The 19,000-nt window shown below is 45.7% G+C and overlaps 1 protein-coding gene across 1 annotated transcript in view; it reads right to left on the bottom strand.

Moving 5' to 3' along the window:
• Window positions 1-19,000, bottom strand: part of LOC122796644 (copine-3-like) — a 1,024,312-nt gene that overhangs the window by 777,505 nt on the left and 227,807 nt on the right. The gene's annotated exons all lie outside the window — the stretch shown is intronic.

Genomic DNA, 19,000 nt, shown 5'->3' with positions numbered 1-19,000 from the left:
GAGCATTTTTTTTAACTTTTACTTAGGCTACTTTAAGAAACAGGCAGAAATGAGCTCTGAAGCATACACAAAGATGTTAGTGTCACAGCTGGACTCATGGTTTAAATAAGGGAATTCCACATGCCAGTACATTCAAACAGAGCATAAAAGAAGCCTTGTGTGTAGCTGTAATGCAACCCACAAAAACTGGAAATAGTCTGTCACGTGTTGTAGGTGTGCAGTACATATGAAAAATACAGTTTAACCCATCCTATATGACCTCAAAACTCAGCTGGAATTAATCAAACTTAAGCTAGAGATTAAACATCTAGAGCATGAAGTAGCCAAGAGAAAAAAAAAGTTCAAGGTGCAAAGAGTACATAAGCAAGTTAAAGAAAAAAAAAGTGCTTGCATGAAAGAGTAATGCTGGTGTTTTTCCAAATACACGTCTGGTGCTGGGGAAGGGGAAGATGAATCCTAGAATGCCAAGGTTAGTACCAATTAATTTCTGCAGTATAAACAGTAAAATGATATTTTCTTTTATACTACTAGTACAAGGGCTACATTTCTGTGAGGCTCTGCTCAGTATTAAGACTGTGATTGAGTCTATAACCATCTAGACATACAAAGCTGATATAAGTATACTTTTTTTCACGATCTGTTTCAGTGATAGTTAACAAAACTCTACTGCATTTATTTATTTGCTTGACTGAATATTTCTGGTCTCTGTCTGCATTTTGTTTTTCCCACTCTCCTGCCCATGTGTTGTTGTATTCTTAAACTTGGTGGCTTTGGAACTGCCCGCCCCTACTGTAAATTTGATTTTGGGCACTCCTCCCAGTTCCATCTCATTTGCTCACTCTACTGTGTACAGTGAGATAATTTGGGAAGCACTACCCCCACTGCTTCTTTGATTTTGGACACTCCTTCAAGTCCCATCTCATCAGCTCATTCTACTGTGTACAGAGAGATCATTTGGGAAGGCCAACCCCTTTAGTTTCTTAATCTTGAATTATCTTTTGTTTCCTCCCTCTCCACTTAAAAAATACACTTTATTTAGCTGCTTTTACTGTAACTGTGTTCTTCCTACTTTATTACCTTATTTTGCTTTGCTGTTTGCTCTTAAGTGTTCAAGTGCTTTTAATTTGCTGCATATATTAGTGCTTGTTAGTAGCCTGATTATATTTGTCTGTTATTCTAAGCCTCTCAGTTTTGGTTTTAGCACTTGGGCTTCAGGCCAGTTATTTTACATTTAAGAAGGTTTTTGCGATCTACAGTCTTGTGGACAAACCCTTCTCAAACCCTCTCTCCATAAGTCCATCCAAGTTTTCAGAACACTATGCCTGAACAATTCCCATCAGTTTCTCCTGCCAGCCTGGTCAACATGGGTATGCTGAGACAGTGTAGCAACTGCCTCATGTTCACTGACGGCCCTCTTTTCCTAGAACATAATTCTTGTACTTGGGAGAAATGCATCTACATCAGAAACCTGGAATCCATGCTCTCTCACACCACAGTTAGTACTCCTGACAAAGAGGAGACTGCCAGCACAAACACCACACCACCCACATCACAGCACAACACATACCCACCTATGCAGAGGTCCTTAATAAAAACTTACCTAAACAGCAGAGACCTCCAATACACACTGACAAACATTCCAGACATAACACCAAACATATCACACACCTACCAGGCTTTACTTCATTCCACATATTCCGACCCCAAAATGAGATCAGGAAGACTACAGGTGGTGGAGTCTCTATCTTCATTAAAGATAAGCACACCTCCAGACTGATTTACCAGCATGATGCACTAGAACTATTCTAGATGCAACTGAAAGTTGGCAAGACACCCATCCAAGTTACAGCCACCTGTAGACCCCCATCCATGACTCAGGACACTCACTCCTCCTACCTGGACCTACTTGACTCCATCAAGGTACCACCTAACACCCTGATCTTTGGTGACTACAACCTCCTAAGGGAAGGTAACAGTAGCTTCACACCACCACCACCCTCAGAGGATGCAGAAAACTATGCTGAATGGTACACCAATGCAGTATACAAGCACCTGTACAACTCCATGGACTCAGCCATACTCAACAGAAGTAAAACCTGCTCCTCAAGGAAACACATACCTATCTGGTAGACATCCTCTATAAACAGGCTTTACAACAAAAAGAAGAAACTGTTGTCCAAGGGCAAAAAGGCACAAATTCCCAACTGGGAAAACTCCCTCCTTCACCTCAGCAAGCAAATTAGATCACTACTGAAAACCTCCAAAGCCAATTATGAATCGAAACTAGCCTCTGAAACAAAGGGAAACCACAAAGCCTTCTTCAGGTATGTGAGGAACCTCCATGACAAAGTCCAGGTTTGTTCCAAATTAGTACTTAACGGTACTAATTACACTGATTCTGCTGACTTAGCCAACTTGCCAGCAGATAGGTTCAGCACAGCTTTCACCCCCCTGCCCCCCCAAAGGCCCATTCGACATAACCGATACTTGTCCTGCACCTCACATCTCCTTAGATAAAGTGTTAAGGCTCTATCCAAGGCAAAGAACACAGCTTCCATGGGTCCTGACAGTATCCAAGGCTGTATTCTGCACCATCTCCAGCAAGAACTAGCTTTACCACTGAGAACCCTATTCAACCACAGACTAAGTACAGGCTTCATTCCAGCAGAGTGGAGAATGGCCACTGTCATCCCTTTGCCAAAGGTGGTGCCACTACTAACTCTGGAAACTATCGCCCCCATTAGCTTGACAAGTCTGATCTGTAAAGCCATGCAGCGTATTATTATGGATGTCATAAACAAGGACGTAGGCAATCTCCAAGCATCTGACCCCCAGTTTGGATCTGTAAAGGGCAGATCTTCCCTTTGAACCTGGTTGACATTTTTGAAACTGTCATCAAGGCCCTGGATGAGGGAAAGTCAGTACATACAGCTTACCTTGACTTGGTCAAAGCCTTTGTCACAAACCCCTACTCAGGCATCATCAAAAAGCTAACACAACTTGGCGTAAATCCCTATCTCATCAGGTGGGTGCCAACTGGCTCACTGATAGGACCCACAAGGTCAAAATAGGCACTCCACCTCTGACAGCAAACCTGTCACTAGTGGTGTTCCCCAGGGATCTGTCCTGGGACCCCTACTGTTTGTTATCTACTTCTCAGAGGTCTAGGCAAAGAGAAAAGGCCTGTGGCTGACCAAGTTTGCAGACAACTGTACGTTTGGTGCTATCACTGACTCCTCAAATGATGTTAACATACTACAAGAGGGTCTCACAGCAACAAATGACTGGTGCCAAAGTCATGGACTTAAGTTAAACGCAAAAAAATGTGTTATCATACCATCTGGCAAAAATACGGCCCCTACTGATTACCATATCAGCAGCAAGTCCCTAAGCACACAACCTGTGGTGAGAAACCTGGGTACACAGGTTGACAACAATCTCACATCTGACCATCATGTATCGGCGGTAGTCAGAAAAGCCTTTTACTTGGTTCATCTCATAAGTAAACGGATTGCATCCAGAAAAAATGAAGTTATTACCTCTCTGTACTCCTCCCTCATTAGGCCAATAATTCAGTACAACACCCCGTTTGGTATGTACTTCTCCAAACACCTGCACCAGGTGGAAAGGCCACAGAAATACCTCACAAAGAGAATCCATGGCCTCCAACACCTGTCCTATGTCTACAGGCTCAAATCACTATCACTCTACTCTGTATCATACAGATTGCTCAGAGATGATCTGTGTCTTGCCTACAAGGCAATATCGGACCCTACTGTACTAGAGCTGCTCCATATCTGTAAGTCTAACTCCTCATGCATTACCTGCTCGAAAGGACTAAATCTAATATGCGACATTAACAAAACCCGCTGGAGAGACAGGTTTGTCTCCCAGACACTGGCCCATCTCTGTAACAGACTTCTCATACACGTCAAACAGAGTAAGTCAATGACCCTCTTCAAGCTCAACCTTGACGGGTGGATGAGAAACCACAAATTTGTCCCAGGGGTTCCACCTGTGTCCCTCACTGACAGAGATGACAGGTGCTGACTGAGGTTTCTTTTTTGGGGATAAACTCCTGGCTACGCTTGTAAGGGCTCCTGGGCCATTAGCCTAGTAACCTCTTATGATCCTATGACTTTGATAGTTTCATTCAGGCATTTGAAAGGGTGCATAATCAGAAACAAATGGTAAGGTTTTTAATTCTCCGGCTCATAGGTAAGGCAAAGCATGCTGTGTCAAAGTTATCTAATGCAGATTGTTTGAATTAACATAAAGTTAAAGAACTTTTATTTGACTATTTCAAAATGACTCCTGAGATGTATAAAAAAAATTCAGATAGCACCGAAGAACAGCAGCTGTCAGTGTAAGTGAATGCATTGCAGAAATAAGCACTTACTTTCATAAGTAGGTGACTGGATGTTAAGTCACTCTATTTAAAAACTACCAAACCTTTTGACGAGAGGACAAGCACTCAGTACTCTGCCTGAGGATATGATACGCTGACTGGCAAACCAAGAGTGCTGCACTGCTGAAGGGATTGGGAGGAAGGGAGACCTTTAGCTAGCTAGCAGGTCACAACTGCACAAGAATGGGGGTACTAAACGCTACTCACAGGTAGAATGGGATCCATTGGGGGGCATGCAAAGCCATCACAGTAGGTTACACAGGCAAAGGTGAAAGCCACCAGTTCTAATACACTGGTGTTAAATGTTTTCAGTGTAACAAAAGGTGGAAATTATGGCAACAATATCCAGAGAAAAGATGGGGTACAAATGGCAAGAGAGGCAGCAAACAGAGGTAGCACAGCAACACGTGTGGGTTGTCGGGAGATAACTGCTGCACCAGTCTAACACAAACTCTACACCTTATGCCAGTGGAGGGGAAAGACTCCATCAACAAGAGGGATACAGCATCATACATAAAAAGTTATGCACTCAATGGGCAGGATTCACGAAGGCTTGCACAGAGTCTAAGAGTAGTGTAAGACTCCATGCAGCCATCGCGATCCAGGAACAGCCCAAAATTCGATGTAAGAGACCAGCTAAAACGTCTCTTACACGGACTGGGCGTGGATATGCTAATTACCTCACTTGCAGCTGAAAGGCATGCAAATGAGGTAGATTAGCGATCCATGAAGCTGAAAGCAGCCCGTGTAAGAGTCGTGTTAGGTGCAGAAATGTACTCAGTTGACAACTGAGTACGTTTCTGCAAATAACACAATGGAGCCATGTCAGCTCCAAATAAAGGGTGCATATGTAGCAGGTAGCAGGCAGCATGCCAATGGCCAAATATGTGGCCATTGGCAAGGTAACCCGATGCAAAAATGAAATAAAATAATTTTTTTTTTCGGCGATCGGCCACGTTTAAACGAAGAGCAGCCCCGCGCAAACGGGCTGCGCTATATAAAACCTAAAAATAAAGGTTGTAAACCCACAAATGTGGGTTTTATGCAATGCATGGATTTACAATGCAGGGACTAGCAGACCAAAAACAACATGGCCACCGTGTAGTGGTTGCTAAGGGGGGAAGCTAAGTGTAAGACACGTAACTAAGCATTAGTAAGCAATCTGATGTAAATGAGTGTTAGGATACTGAATCTCACTGTCACATAGCAAATGAGCACATTCTGAGTAGTGTAAGAGTTAGATAAGGGGGAGTAACAGAGTAGGAGATAGGTGACATCACAGGGGGGAATGTCATAAAGAAATGAAGTTTATTGGAGGAAAGTATTATGTGAAAGATGTCAGTCACACATCATAGAAAGAGGAGTGTCAACAGATAGGCATGGGAAAGCCAAGAAATGGAAGGTGTACACTGTGGCTAACACCAAAGTTTCTTGCTGAGCGTGACTGCGCACGTGTGCGCGCTGGAAGGTGCGAGTAAGACAGTGTGCGCGCGTGTAAGGCAGAGTAACCATGTAGGGGTGTGTTTACAGACTTGTAAGACTGTTTGCGCTGGTGTGCGCGCGTTTTACCCTGAATAAGCAGATTCTACACTGTGTAAACATGTGTGCGCGCGTGTAAGCCACTGTGAGCGAGTATTTGCTGGTATGCACGTTGCTACCCCCTGAGGAAACAGAAAGGAAAAAGGAAGCAGGAGAAATAGTAGGAAGCTAGCAGGGAATAGTGGTAGAGCTAGCAGGTGAAAACAATTAGAAGCAGGCAATTACACAGGCAGAATACTAGCCCAGCCCAGCAGTTAAAACTCTGCAAACAGCAGTGCAGCATGTTTCTCTCAAGAGACACTGCAAGACAGGAGTAAGCTATTAGAAGTGAAAACTGAAAAAGCTTCACTCAGACCAAAAATGCTAGGGGCTGCCATAGCTGTCATAAGGAGACATAGGCGACTTGCTGAGGGTGGTGACAATGCAAATGCTGCCAGACAACCCACAGTGAGGAGACGGAGAAGAGTGTACAGGCCCAGGGTCACCTGCCAGAGTTTACATGAGCTGGAGATAGTGGAGCGCTATAGAGTGGACAGAGATCTCCTGCAGCAAATAGTGGAGCTGTGCAGGCCACGCCTCACATACAGAACCAACAGAGGGGAACCCATCCCAGTGGAAACCAAGGTATGTGTTGGCCTAAGAATACTAGCAACAGGTGCCTTCCAGAGACCAACTGGTGATATGATGGGGATCTCACAGGCATCAGCATCCAGGGTACTGCGCCAGTTCCTGGATGCCATGTCAGCACATGTTGGAGATCATGTATATTTCCCCAATTCCTGTGAGGCATTGGCCAGCAATATGCATCTCTTCCAGCAAATAGCGGAATACCCTGAGGTAGTGGGTGCAATAGACTGCACGCATGTACGCATCAAGGCACCAGCTGGTGAGCGGGGTAGGGCCTACATTAACCGCAAGGGCTTCCCCTCCATCAACTGCCAGGTCGTGTGTGATGCCCAGGGCATAATAATGAATGTGTGTGCTGGCTGCCCTGGAAGCTACCATGATTCCCATATCTGGCATCTGACGCAGCTGTACCAGACATTTGCTAATGGGGACATCCCACATGGTCACTTAGTAGGGGATGCTGGATATGCACTGGAGCCGTGGCTGATGACACCCATCAGAAATGCACACACGCCTGAACAGGAATGCCATAATGAGGCACATGCACAAACACGAAGTGTAATCGAGCGTGTGTTTGGGCTGCTCAAGTCACGGTTCTGGTGCCTGGACACATCTGGTGGAGCCTTGCGGTACTCACCAACTACATGTACCCAAATTGTCATGGTATGTGCTATGCTACATAATATGATTCTGCGAAAACAGCTGCAGCAGGATCAGCATAGGGCTGGGCCAAACAGTCCCCCACCATTGCCAAGCCAATCACAGGCAGAGCGTGACTCGGAGGAGGAACAACCTGAGCCTGCCCCAGTAGGCAGAAGGAGGCGTGCCCAGTATGCCTTGGCCTTGGCAAAGCGGCAACGCATAGCACATACACTGGCTCAGTAGGGACCCTGGAAATGATACCTCTCTCTGACTCACACATATAGTAAAAGGGATGCCTAAGTTGACACAACCTGCTTTCATACATGTACAGGGAGTGCAGTATGTGCATCCAACATAGGCAGCCCTGCAGCACCACCTGAGGCATGATTGCCATGTGTTAAGCAATGTAACACCATGTAGTATATGCAAACTTGATGACCCTGACTAACATCCTACCCTCACCAAGCATGATGCCACAATATGAAGACGAGATGATCAATTACAATAAGTGGCTTAAGTATTGCTGTTAGTCAAAGGGGATCCAATGCGTGCCAGCCTGGGATGACATGCTGAGCAAGACACGATGCTCCACCTGCTAGGGGTGGCGTGCACCCATCAGTCCTGGCCTATCGGATACTGGCAAAGGCTGTTGTCACCCCCAGCATGCCTTGAATAGGTAAGGCTCAAAACACAAACCCACCTCCAGAGGTATCACAAGGGATAAGAACCTAGATGTAATGCTACCCAATGCCAGAAGTCTAAACTGCAAGATGCATGCAGTCTAAACTCCCCTCAGCATGGAGAATGTTGATATCTGTTCTGTAACAGAAAACTGGGTCAAGGCTCACAAGAGCACCCTAACACTACCAGGTTACACCTCATACTGTGCTTTACAGCCCCAAAACATGGAACAAACTACAAAAGGAGGGTGACTAGCAATAATTGTCAAGGATAACCACACCCCCATGTTGGTACCACAACAAGAAGCAGCATGGACTAGCCATGGTCAAGTAACAGTGGCTAACACTGCCTCACAGTTTATAGCCTGCTACAGACTACCCTCCTAACACCAGGAACTGCACTTGGCCTATGTTGGAACACATGAAAATATCAAGCTCTCCAAACAACATTATATTGGGTGACTGAAAATACCCAAACATAGACTGGGAGCATTATTCTAGCTCCAACACCCTAGGCCAAAGGTCCCTAGAATCCATAAACCAAAATGCTCAGGAACAACGTACCACTCCAACAAGAGGGGTAAGCATACTGGATGTGATAAGCAGCAACATGGGTACTGTATGGCCAGATGAGAGGTGTATCCCTCACTGGTAAGATCAGACCATGGAGTAATCACACTGGATATACACATCCTGACCACAGTCCCTGGCCAGAAAACCACAGTGAAAAACATGTGTAAAGCAAATGTTGCACTCCTCCAAACTGATGTGGAATCCATTAAAGGCCCTGTGCCTGTGCAAAATATGGGCCACACCGCAGAACCCGTTATACATGCATTCTATGAACACTGTCAGGAATGCATGGAGTATGCAATCCCAAATAAAACCAAGACCCAATGCCATACACGCAGGCATCTGGCATGGTGGACCCCAGCCATTAGCAAACCATGCAAGAGAATGAGGAAGCTACTACATGATAGAGCAAACACAAAAAGAGAAGTAATCTCTGATCAGTATTATGGCAATAAAATATGGCCACCCATACAATCCACTAAGGCCAGCTACAACAAGTTGAATCTGTGAATCTTGAGGCAATGTTACACCTGCCCCATGTACACAGACAACCCTCTCCTACCCCCAAGAAATACAAATATATGTGAGAGATGCAACCATTTATCCAAACTGGAGGCTGAGCTCTCTCAACTCAGTACTGTCAAAACTAGTCAGGAGGAGAAGGTAACCACACACACCACAAACCCAGTCTCACATAGACCTATCACAACTGCAAACCAAAGACAGAAACACAGAAAAACATTCCCGGAGGCTCTAATTACAAACCCAACACATCAACAGAGGCCTCCAAAGCAGACACCCACGTAACCACTACCTCCAAACATAGCACATGCAACACATAGTACACAAAGTTGGTGTGCCAAACAGTCACAGCCCGTAAGGACAAACAACATGCCTGATACACTTGTAATAGGTGACTCCATAGTCAGACACACTGATGTCCCGCTCACCAGACTGAACAAGGAAAAGGGTACAGTAAGCTGCCTGTAGGCTGCTACAATCTGCCACATAACACAAGCACGCAGGTAACTCCAAAGCAAGTACAAATATGATTCAGTCATTGTCCATGCTGGTGTGAATGACCTGAGACGTACCTCCCCGGACTACATGAAAAGAGACATAGCGGAGCTCTCCGATTATGTAGGCCAGACCGGTATGACTCTGACCTTGGGCAGCATCCTACCCTCACCAAGAATGATGCCACAGTACAAACACAGAATGATCAGCTTTAACAATTGGCTCAATTACTGGTGTTATTCCAAGGGGATCCGATGTCTGTCCGCTTGGGATGTCATGCTTGACAAGCCACGCTGCTTTGCCAGGGATGGCTTGCACCTGTCACCCCTGGGCATCTGGATATTGGCTAAGGCTCTTGCCACCTCCATAGTGCCTTTTGTAGGCAAGGCTGAAAAGACAAACCCACCTCCCTAGAAAACATAAGTGGAAAGAAACATAAGGGTAATGCCGCCCAATGCCAGAAGTCCAAACCTCAAGATGCATGCTCCCGAGGCCCTCCACAGTATGGAGAACATCGATCTCTGTGCAGTGACAGAAACCTGCATCAAGGCTCCTGAGAGCACACCAGCACTACCAGGTTATACCTCATATCATGCGTTTTGGCCCCAAAACCTGGACCAAACTAAAAAAGGAGGGGGAGTATCCATATTCAGCAAAGATACCCACACGTCCAGGTTACTGACAATGCACGAAGCATTGGAGACCACCCATGTGCAACTAACCGTAGGCAAAACTGCTGTACAGTTTGTAGCATGCTACAGACCACCCTTTCAAACCCAGGAACCCCACTCAGCCTTCCTGAAGACAATGAAGAGTATGAATGTCTCACCAAATACCAAACAAGGTACTCACAAATTACCACATAGGTGGTAATCCATTATGTATGGAAGAAGTAATCAGGGACCTAGGGACACAAGTGGACAGTAACCTGTCATGTGACACTCACATTGCCAACGTGGCTAGGAAGACCTTCTATATTGACCACCTTATCATGAAAGGATTCACATCTATGTCAACAGAGGTCATTGTGCCCCTATACTCTTCTCTTATCAGGCCCATAATTTAGTACAATGCCTCATTTGGAATGTACCTCACCCGACACCTGCAGCAGTTAGAAAGACCTCAAAGGTACCTCACCAAGAGGATAAAGGGTCTCAAATATATGTCATATGCTGCCTGGCTGAAGACACCCCAACTGTATGCAGTCACATACTGCCTACGCAGAGGCGATGTATGCCTGTTGTACAAGGCCATGTCCAACACAGAATTAATGGACATGCTCCACCCCAGAAAATCCAAATCCATCAGAGCTGCGAGAGCGAGAGATGTCATCCTCATCACATAATTAAATAAGATGTGCTAGAGGGACAGATACATAACCCAGAGGCTCCCTACACTCCGGAACAGAATCCCACTCCATGTTAGGCAGAGACCCTCACTGACTCTCTTCAACAGGAATCTTGCCAAGTGGATGGGAGATCGTAGCTGTACACTGGGGGTCTTCACTGTGTCACATCTAGACAGAGGCACAGTAAAGTAAACCCTAAATGGGCATAATATTCACATAGCAAGGGGTGGCGAAAGCCACACACACACTGGCTAGGCTTATCAATGCCCTAGGGCAGATAGCCTAGTATGAACCTATGAACCTATGAAGATACAAATTGTACAGGACACTAAGGATAAGCACAAGGCTTTCTTAACTGATGGTAGGAACCTTGTTGGGAATTCACAGATATGCTCTGAATCACTCAAATATTACAAACAATATACCAAACACACACACATTGCCAGCATCCAACCTGACAGGTTCAGTGCAAACTCCCCCCCCCCAAAATGCCAAATATCTATCCCAGCAGAGTGCTGGCCCCCTGACATTGCAGATGCTGACGTAATAGCCAGCATCTTCAAAGCAAAACACACAGCATCAGTGGTACGAGATGGTGTCCTGGGCTGAGTCCAACATGGACTCCAAGAGGAATGGAACGCCAAATAACACTACTGCTCAATTTCAGCCTTACCACAGGATATGTACCCAAAGAGCAGTGTACAACAACAGTGGTCCTTCTCCGCAAAGGTGGTGCCTGAATGGATACTGCAAACTATCACCCCAGAATCCTGACAAGCTTGGTCTGCAAAGCTATGGAAAGGATCAGCATGGACCTCAGACATAAAGATATTGGGGACCTACAGACACTGGACCCTACCCAGTGTGGCTTTCTTAAGGGCAGCTCCTGCCCCTTAAACATGTTTGACTCATTTGAACCAGTCATTAAGGCCATTGATGAGGGGAATGTGGTCCATACAGCCTATCTGGACCTTGCAAAAGGCTTCCATACAATACCCCACGTGTTCATTATAGATAAGCTCACCAGCTTAAATATAAACCCCTATGTCAGTAGAGGGGTTGCAAACCAGCCCAAGGACAGAACTGATATGGTCAGAAATGCTGCAGCCATGTCAGACTACAAACCAGATACAACTGGCATCCCACAAGGCTCGGTCCTGGGACCTCCCTTGTTTGGTATATATGTCCCATAGGTACAGGCCAACATGGAAGGACTGTGTCTGAACAAGTTTGCAGAGGACTATAAACTGGCCACCATATCTGACCCTCCAGCTGACACAAGCATCCTACAAAAGGGCCACATAGAAACAGACAACTGGTGCCAGAGCCATGTCACCAAGCTAATTGCAGAAAAGTGTATAATCATCCCCTGTGGATAAACAGTAAGTGCCCACCAATTACCACATAGGTGTTAACCCATTACGTACTTTATAAGTAATAAGAGACCTGGGGACACAAGTTGATAGATATCTTGCATTGGACAACCATGCAGCTGTAGTGGTTACAGAAACATACCATATACCTAATCATGAAGGTAGTCAGATCTAGATCAGGGGAGGTCATTGTGGCTCTGCAGTCATCCTTCATCAGCCTCACAATTGAGTACAATGGCCCCTGTGGGATGTACCTCAGCAGACACCTCCATCAACTGGAAAGACCCCAAAAGTACCTCACCAGGAGGATCAAAGAGCTCGAACAGATGCCATGTGTTGCCTGATTAAACAAACTGCAGCTCCACACAGTGCCATACTGCCTGCCCAGAGGCAATCTGTGCCTGATGTATAAAGCCATGTCCAAGCTGGAATCAATAAACATGCTGCACCTTGTACAATCTGAATGCCAGTGAGCTATGCACATGAGAGACCTGAACCCTAGCACTGACATACATAGGACATGCTGTAGTGATTGATCCATAACCCAGAAGCTCTCCCCACTCTTGAGTAAACTCCCAGCACAGGTTAGCCAGAGAGTCCCTCATTGACTCTCCTCAAGAGGAATCTTAATGAGTGGATGGGAGATGGTAGGTTTACCCTGGGTATCACTGTTATGTCACGGGTAGACGGAGGCACAGTATACTAACCTTGAAATATGTCATGGCAAACTCCAGTTACAATGTGTGTTGAAGGACAAACACACTCTCTGACTAGCATTAGAAATGGCCTAGGGCACATCGCTAGTGTTTGCCAATGTCCACCCAAGTTGCGGAATACACTACCAATGTTGGACAAGCCTGGTTTAAGTAGTTCATATCTGAACATAATGCAACATGGTCATATGTGCACAACTGGCCCTTAACCAGTCTGGTGTGCTTACTATGAATATTTAAAGCAGTGATAGGACTGAAACCCAGGATACTGACCACCACAGTGAAAGTAGTGAACCAGTACACTATACGGTACTACAGTGTTTGGTCAGTATGAAAGGATGTTGACAACTGTATGCAAAGTATCCCATGCAAACCCTGCAGGCACAGTATAATCCCTGTTGGGTTCAGACACAAAGCAGTTGGGCAGTAAGTACACAACATGACACCCAACACACAACTAAAATGTGAAATATTGTTGAAGTTCACACACATCCACAAATGTGATGGACTGCAGATTTCAACATATGGAAAGCTCACACTGGGCATGCTCGCACACTTGATAAATGAGACATATGTCAGACAACATGCCATGGAAAGCCTGAACTGGGCATGCTCACACACTTAGGCCATATCTCAGTTTAGCAGTTGGCCACACATATCTGGTATTTGTACGTGTTAATCCAGGAACCAACCACAATACAGCAATCTGCCCAGTGCACACAGTTAAATGACTACAGAGACATAAGTGAAATAGTGGATCCCTCTCATATTCAAACACCTTCCACAGATACACAAGTTGTTCATAGAAACAGGGAATGCTATGGCAATAAAGACCTGCAAACAGTCTATCAGCAACAAATATTGTGCATCTGAAAATTAAACATATGGGTGTAGAGGTCAATACTAGGCTGTTTGCCCTAGGGAATAAAAGCTTAGCCAGAGTGTGCTTGGCGTCTGCCTCCCCAGTACAGTAGGCTACTGTGCCTCTGTAAAGTAGGTCAAAGAAGGCACCGTTTGAGGCTAGTGTGCTGTGCCTCCGTCAAGCAGGGACACAGTGGAAATCCCAGGGGTTGAATTTGCTATGCCACATCCATGTGGCTGGTGTTTGCTGGAAGAGGGTTGGTGAGGACTTATAACAGTAAGTGGGCGTCAATTACAGACTGAGGGGAGCCTTATCTGCGGTGTCTGGACAATTTCACTGTCAACACTTTGTTGTGATGATTTTGAGGGATTGAAGTGTCGTGCCAGTACTGTTCAGAGACGTCCTCCCCCTGTGGGATATTGCTCCGTAATGTATTAGCTCACTCCGTCTGTTGTACAGCTCATATATGGCTGGTGTACACCTGACAGGTGTCCTGTTGTGGAGGAGTCATGGGTTTATTTGGGATAGCATGATCAATGCAAACCTTCCAGATGCTCATAGAATGCAATTGTCAAGGATTATGCAGAGTGGCCTGTATAATCCCCCAGCATGGGTCCTTTGAAGTCTTCCACCCCAGTCTTCACAAGTGCAAAGTCTGCTTTTGATAAATACACTTTGTTTGCAGTGACGACCTTGCCTGGGGGTGGGGATGGGATATGGATGTCCAGGGAAAGGTGGGTATGGTCAGATATTAACAATGGTGGTCTACCTCTGGTGTGGAACATTGAGCCCCATGTTGCAGATGGTCAGGTGCGATATGTATTCCCCCTTGTGGCTGTGGTGAGTGGTCCTGCCATAGCACATGGATTCACAAATTGTAGTGGCTGTAGGGTAATGTTGTAGAGGCCTGAGTAGTTCCCACACACAATATACCTGTACCTGACGTTTAACGACTGGAATGGTGTATGTGAACACCTTCATATCTGGCACTGTTCCCAGGGAAGCAAAGTGTGTGTCCTGGATGTGAGAGGGGTGGTCTGAACTGGTTGTGTTATGCGTTACAGGTCCTGTGGTCACGAAGCATGGTATAAAACATAACCTGCCAGTGCTGATGTGCATATCTGACCCTGAAGTAGGTGGCTGTTAATGCATATATATGCTATCCCCCAACTGACAGATAGTAATAGATGTACATACCTCTTTATAAATAATGATGTCAGCACCCTATAAACACTGCAGGTGAAGAACAGATGCCCGGTAATTCGAATAGTGCGCTCTGCTAATGTGTCTCCCTCAAGTGTCAAAATATAGTTAGGTAGGGGTTTGAATCCTGCAAATGCTCAGTGTGTGTTTGGGTGAGGGGGGTAGTGTGTGTGCAATTCTGTGTGAGAGAAATGTCCCTTTTGGCAACTAGAAGAACACACTACATGATGCCCATTCCTCTTTCTAAACACTGATGACGTGAGCACCCTATAAGTACAGCAGGAGAAGGGAAACCTCCCAGTAATGCAAATAGCGCGCTCTGCTAATGCATCCTTCTCGAGTGTCATAACATAGTTAGATAGGAGTTTGAATCTTGCAAATGCTCAGTGTGTGTGTTTGGGTGAGGGGGGTTAGTGTGTGTGCAATTCTGTGTGAGAAAAATGTCCCTTTTGGCAACTAGAAGAACACACTACATGATTCCCATTCCTCTTTCTAAACACTGATGACGTGAGCACCCTATAAGTACAGCAGGAGAAGGGAAATCTTCCAGTAATGCAAATAGCGCGCTCTGCTAATGCATCCTTCTCGAGTGTCATAACATAGTTAGGTAGGGGCTTGAATCCTGCAAATGCTCAGTGTGTGTGTTTGGGTGAGGGGGGCTAGTGTGTGTGCAATTCTGTGTGAGAAAAATGTCCCTTTTGGCAACTAGAAGAACACACTACATGATGCCCATTCCTCTTTCTAAACACTGATCATGTGAGCACCCTATAAGTACAGCAGGAGAAGGGAAACCTCCCAGTAATGCAAATAGTGCGCTCTGCTAATGCTTCTCTCTCAAGTGTCATAACATAGTTAGGTAGGGGTTTGAATCCTGCAAATGCCATGTGTGTGTTTGTCACACAGTTTGTCCATGTGTGTGGGCTGCTGCTCTTAATATTGTGTGACATAGATTATATCAGTAATGTCAATGCACACATGAGGTATGTGTGTGCCACATAGACATATGTACCTGTGACCTTCAATAGTTCCCATGTCTGAAGCCTGCCTCATGTGAATACATGGAATTTGCATTAGACAACTGTATGACTGTGGTGTACTGTACAGGGGCTGCATGTGGTATGTGAATATACAGTGTGAGTTGTATATGGTGTCATCCTACCAGCAAGGGATATACGTCTGGTCTGGAGCATATAGTCCACATGTTGTTGATGAACAGGTGCTGCATGTGTTCACCTGTTGTGGGAGTGGTAACAAGTTCTTCCATAGCAATTCAGTGACTACATGCTAGGAACCTTTCTGCTAGGGTCTTGGAGCTAGAGTAATGCTCGCACTCTAAGTTTGGGTAGTTGAAGTCCAGCCATATAATGGTGTATGTAGAGACTGTCATATTCCCAGTGTTGTCAGGAAGGTCAAGTGGGTTCCCTGGGTATGGGAGGGTGGTATGTGCCAGGCTATGAACCTGAAGGCAGTCTAACTCACTGTTAGTTGCACATGGATAGGCCCTGATGCTTTGTGCTGTGCCACCAACCTGGAGGTGTGTGTATCTGTGGTGCCTTTGGATACTTCCCCCCTGTTCAGGTTTGGTGCATGTGTAGGGAATGACAAGCAGGGTATGAGGTATAACCTGGCAGTGACGGTGTGCACCTGGGAGCCTTGAATCAGGAATCTGTTACTGCACAGATATTGCTGTTATCCATGCTAAGGACAGTTTCCAGTGCATGCATCTTGAGGTTTACACTGCTGGCGTTGGGTAGCATTACTATTAGTGTCCTATCCCGTGTGATACCTGTGGAGGTGGCTATGTAATTTGAGACCTGCATACAAAGGCATTATGTGTGTAGCAAGAGCCTTTGCCAATATACAACGGCCCATGGGTGACAGGTGCAAGCTGTCCCTAGCAAAGCATTGTGGCTTGTCTAGCATGTAAACGCACGCTGACAGGCATTGGATACCCTTTGAATGACACCAAAACATAAGCCAAATGTAGACATTGATCATCCTGTCTACATATTGTGGCAGCAGTCTTGGTGAGGGTATGATGCTAACCAAGGACAGGGTCATACCACCCTGTGCCACACGCTCAGAGTGCCCCACTTTGTCCCCTATCATGTAGTCCAGGGAGGTATGTCACAGGTCATTCACACTGGCACGGACAATGACTGAGTCATATGTGTACATGCCTTGGACTGACCTGTATGCTTGTGTTATGTGGTGGATCATAGTGCCCCACAGGCATAACACCGTGACCTTCTCCTTGTTCAGCCTGGTGAGCGGGACCTCAGTGTACCTGACGATAGAGGTACCTATTACAACTGTAGCAGTTGTGTTGTGTTGCCCTACAGGCTGTGACTGTTCGGCACACAGGCTTTGTGAGCTAAGTGTTGCATGTGCTCTGTTCCAGCGTAAAGATTGCTTGTGTGCCAGCTTCAGAGGTGTCTGCTGCTCAGGCAGGATGCTATTCTGAGGCTCCAACAATGTTCCTGTGTGTTTATGTGTTTGGATTGCTGTCAGAGTAGGTCCATGTGAGGCTGGTATTGTAGTCACCGTAGTATCACACGCCACCTGACAGGTTATGCCAGTACTGAGGTAAGAGAGCTTAGCCCCCAGTTTGGTTATATGGTTGCATCTCTCACATGTGTTGTAGGTTCATGGGAAGGGGACTGTGTACATGAGGCAGCTGTGACATTGCCACATGACTCACATATTCAACAACTGGACCAGAGAGGTGATTGACAAGTGACCTTTGCACATGCTACCATAGTATTGTGAATTCCATGATAATTAACAACACATAGGGCCAATGGGGAACAAGGTACACAAGGTGAGTATGTGAGGGTGTAGTGCTTCTGATTTGTTAGCGCTGGCATATAGGAATGCTTTCGTGAGCAAATGCCAGGTAAGTTGTATGCAATGTGTTACAGGCAACGTGCATGCAAACAGGACAAACACTGACGTTCTGTCAAGTGAGACATGGACATAAGTACAGTAAGCAATACAGATGTCACTAGGGATCCATAGAGGCACTGTATATCTGCATTGCAGGTGGAATCAGTGTTCCAGGGTAATAACAAGCAAACATGCATACAAACAAAGCTACAGTCAGCAGGCCTGGATGTAGTCTATGCTACAACAAACAAGGTGTACCACTTCCAGTAGGTAACAGTGCAAATATGCAGGCACTATAAGCCTGTACCCAGGAATGCACAGGTCAGATGGCCAGGGTCCAGCCTCACCTCCCACAAGTGTACAGGCCATGTACCATCATAATGTAGAATAACCGGATGGAAACCCAGGTGCTCATACCTGAACTAATACACATGTCAAATAACACACCCTGAGCCCTCACTCAGTGGTTCCAGACTTAGTAGGCTGTATGCTACCTGTCCTGCCACCACAGTATCCTTGACATTTATGGGGACTCTCACTCCTGTCATAGTTAGTTCTGTGTGTTGGGGCTGTCAAGCATGGTATGAGGTGTGACCTTGTAGTGCTAGGGTGCTCTTGTGGTTCCTGAACCTGTTGTGTAGTACTGCACAGATATCAACATCCACAAACATCCTCATTGCAGAGTCGGGTGTGGACAGCATGCAACCTCCAGTGTACATGTCCATCATTGAGTATCAGTACTTTCAATTTCATATCCCCTTTGCTACCTATGTATGTGGCCTTCTGTTGACAGCCTTACCACCAGTATGCAAAGATGTGCAGACGTTACACTATGGTAATTACTATGGGTGTACAAAACAATACAAGACAATCATACTGTTACTGCATCAGGCATGCTGGGATATACCCACAATGATATCATTACACTGTACTGTTGACAACATGATACTATTACTACACTTCTATGTAGTCACCTTGTGCATCAGCAACATGTTAACCTGTTCCTGCACCGATGTTACAGATTGCAGGAGGTGGCACAGTTTCATCATATGCACAGGGTGTGTACTTGGTATGCCTGAGTCTGCCACTGATACAACCAATTAACATGTTTGTGTGTGTGTGTTGGTGA

Source organism: Protopterus annectens, chromosome 3.part0, assembly GCF_019279795.1.
Source record: "Protopterus annectens isolate FY-2018-M chromosome 3.part0, PAN1.0, whole genome shotgun sequence".
NCBI classification, from domain to species: Eukaryota; Metazoa; Chordata; order Ceratodontiformes; family Protopteridae; genus Protopterus; species Protopterus annectens.
The sequence above is the reverse complement of the archived record's forward strand: the minus strand, read 5'-3'. Positions and strand labels throughout refer to the sequence as shown.